Raw genomic sequence first — 3,881 nt, forward strand, 5'->3', positions numbered from 1 at the left:
TATGCGGCGACTGAACTGAAAATTGGTGGGGCACAAAACTTTCCTTTAAACTAATCATTGATCTCAACCTGTTTTCATTAATTTGCCAACGATCGGACTAATCAAATGGCAAGTAGCCTAACACACAGCGTCTTCGTACCGTATTAGGGGGATTAGATCATAAATTCAATTTATCCGTTAAAAATCCGTTTTAATCACCAAGTAGTCTACACTTAAACAAGAAAGTAGTCTACACTTAAACAAGATACACAAGTCTGTTAGCTACCGTATCTACAAAAACAAAACCTGCACTTCAAGATTGTTTACAATCTACGCATTGCAGATATGAATGCGAGTGCGGACAAAGAACTGCATGTGTCCGCAAATAATGTTTATTAAAAATGTGCACAATTTCGTGCTGTAAATGAAAATAAATATAGGCTTATAAGGCCTAGGCTACTCGCTAAAAGTGCCTATTTGGGGAGTTTTAGCGAGTAGCCTATTTTGTGGATTCGTTGTATCGATACTCAAGGAAAATCTAGTAAAGTTTAAAATGGATTTTTCTAAATCGCATGTATCGTTTAATCTCCCTAACACAATGAGAAGTCTCTCTCTCTCTCTCTCTCTCTCTCTCTCTCTCTCTCTCTCTCTACATAAAATAATTTCTTACATTTTTTCTGCAATGTAGTCCATCACACAGAAGTGGAATATAGGCTACAGTCCATACAAAAGTGTCTCCAGTTAAAAATAAACACCGCGCCAGTCAAAACAAAATTGTGTCCAGTTAAAAATGAACACCGCGGAATCACCTTGACCTCTCATCAAAGTGGGGCAGTGTACAAAAGCTCTGAGAGTTGAATGTCACGTCACCAATTCACTTGGTATTCCAACAGAGACGGTTGACTAGCGAAAGCTACGATCAAAATCTTTATACATTAATCCATTTTGGTCACATTTTGTATCGTCCTTTGGCAGAAGGTTTGGTAAGACTTTCGTTTTCATACATACATTTAATCTTGTCTAGGTAAGACAGAGAAAAGACGGTAATGTTAGTTGGCCGACTCCCGGTGCTGCGTCAGCTAACACTAGCTAACTAGGTACATTAGCACTACCTATATTAGCTAGCTAGGTCCGGCTAACGGCGAACAATTGGACTGAACAACTAATTCATTAGTATCGTAGTGATTATAGATTTGTCCTTTGGCAGAAGGTTTGCTAAGACTTTCGTTTTCAGACAAAAAATGCTGTAGCGGTGGCTAGCTGTACGTGCATATCAGTGTATATGACGGGTGCTGTGTGCGTTGTGTTGATAGAAGCGTACCGATGGCTAGCGCTAGAAGTCTACTTACACCACTAGGCTATATCACCGAGGTTCAGAAAATGTAAGCCCGTGTTTGGTTAAGTTTATTATGCGAATTCCTTTAACTGAAGGTTTCTACAGCGGCGATCGTGACCACAACACATGGCTATTTTTGTTTATAAAAACGCATTCATTGTTTTATTTTATGTTAAATGTATTTAATTATTTGTATGGTACTTGCTCAATCGAACGGTAAATGTAAAAAAAAAAAAACATTCGATTATAGTCAGTGGCACCGACATTTTGTATCACACCCTCAGTAAACGGCAAAAGTCCCAGTAGAAGATTGAATTAATCTTTTAAAGTTATATATTTTCTGAAACGTTATCGATTCCGCTTGGCCACAATGAGTGAAACTAGGCGATCCGAACATATTTGCTGTGTAAATTACGTCAGAAGGATTCAGCCTTGTTGTTTGCTACCTTCACAGTCCTGATCTTATGATTGATGGAATTTTGAGAAAGTGCGAGCTAAAAGGCCACAAAAACAGCCAATATATCACATTAATATTCCATATATGTACAATCGCCGTTCACAATTTGTTATTTTCAGACTAAACTGGTATTTTAATCACAATACTTGTTAATTTCCGGAAATACATTTTTCGATTGTCCTCTCTAATTCAGGTTGCTATAGAAGATCTCCCAGTGTGTTGACCCCACATTCCACTGTCCAATTTCATCACAACAGGTTTGTAATTTGTGTAACGATTAGTTGCATTTAACTGTGGTAAGTATATATAGATATATCAGAAGGGCACTTAAGGTGTGATTGTGATTAGAGGACAGAGTACTGCTCTAGTTTTTTTTTCCAGAGTTGGCTGGCCATTCAGAGAAGGACTACAGTTGGTGCAGAAAGAGTGTTCCAGTTCTGCCGTCTACAGTTCGGTAGAGGCGCGGTTACAGGTAGGCTATGTAATTCGTATTATACAGACTTTCAACTGGGAGAATTATTACAGATGTAAGGAATAAACCACGACGGCCTGTCCTGTTATTGTAAAATAATGTACGACGGGGTGGTACCACCGAAGTAGGCTACATTATTTTCCGATAACGGCGCAGCCCGGGGGGGTTTATTACACATATACAACGGGTTACCAACAATGACTATATATGGTTACTTGAGTATTTATTGATTTTTATCGACTTAATCACCTGAAATTGAAATATTTTTCCGCGGCCGTTTGGGCATATTATTTTACCGTTGTCAAGCAAAACTCTCGTGTAGTTGGACTTGCACCGTTGTTAAGCAAAAACCTCTGGTCGTTAATTCTATGAAAACAATGATTATATCAAGAAAAAAAATTCGTTTTATACCATACAATTAGCAGCAATTTTGGTCATTTTTGTTGTAACAATAATTCAAATTCTACAGAGCAAAATTGCTGTTTTAACTGCTTTAGAATGCTGTATTTTGTAGCGCATTGATTTTAGAATTGTTAAAAGGCCGATGTGTCCCTTTACTGAGAATTAAAGCCGTTGTATAAATATAATTAAGAAATTCACTATATTAGATTCGTTTAATTATTTTAAAGGGGAATGTCACCCATTTTAAGAATTCACATATGTTCTTGCTGTGCCCCAGGGCAGTTCGGGAGTTATTGGAGAAGGACTACAGTTGGTGCAGAAAGAGTGTTCCAGTTCTGCCCTCTACAGTTCGGTAGAGGCGTGGTTACAGGTTAGTATTATACAGTCAGCATTTTAGCTGTGTCAACTGGGAAAATTATTATCTGTAAGGAATAAACCACAACGGACTGTCCCGTTATTGGAAAATAATTTCAGGGTGTCCACGGGGTCTTAAAAAGCATTAAAAGCCGGTAATACATAAATTTAGCGAAAATTAAGACCCTTAAAAAGTATTAAAACCTTTTAATCGCCATTTTACAAGGTATAAAATTTTGTAGCAATTTTTTCAATGTGAATAGGCTATTTGTCCAAAGAGTTTGTATGCTAAAGGTTTGCGTGAATTTATGTAAGGAATAAACCACGACGGGCTATCCTGTTATTGGAAAATAATGTAGGCCTACGATGGGGTTGGTGATGTGGCCGAGGTGAAGCCGATGAGGGGTTTATTCCACTTATATAACGGGTTACCCACAATGACTATATGGTTACTTTTATATTTATAGATTTTTACCGACTTGATCAGCTGAAAGTGAAATATTGTTCAGCGGCCTTTTGGGCATATTACTTTACCGTTGTCGAGCAAACCTCTTGGTAGTTCTATTTGCACCGTTGTTAAGCAAAAACCTCCGGTTGCTAATTCTATGAAAACAATGATTCTGTCAGGAAAAAAATAGTTCCTTCTTGTTTTATACCGTACAATTAGCACCATTTTTTGTCATTTTTGCCATTACATTATGCGACATAGCTCAGGAGGTAAGACCAATTGTCTGGCAGTCGGAGGGTTGCTGGTTCAAACCCCGCCCTGGGCGTGTTGAAGTGTCCTTGAGCAAGACACCTAACTCCTAACTGCTCTGGCGAATGAGAGGCATCAATTGTAAAGCGCTTTGGATAAAAGCGCTATATAAATGCAGTCCATT

At 38.1% G+C, this 3,881-nt stretch overlaps 1 long non-coding RNA gene across 1 annotated transcript; it reads left to right on the forward strand.

Moving 5' to 3' along the window:
* The first annotated feature begins 866 nt into the window (after positions 1–866).
* LOC118206149 lies at positions 867–3,010 on the forward strand. The gene is made up of 3 exons (XR_004763944.1): positions 867–962; positions 1,966–2,244; positions 2,924–3,010. It is a non-coding gene; the product is annotated as an uncharacterized LOC118206149 (long non-coding RNA).
* Positions 3,011–3,881: the final 871 nt, after the last annotated feature.

The sequence above is a fragment of the Anguilla anguilla genome, chromosome 1 (genome assembly GCF_013347855.1).
Source record: "Anguilla anguilla isolate fAngAng1 chromosome 1, fAngAng1.pri, whole genome shotgun sequence".
Lineage (NCBI taxonomy): Eukaryota > Metazoa > Chordata > Actinopteri > Anguilliformes > Anguillidae > Anguilla > Anguilla anguilla.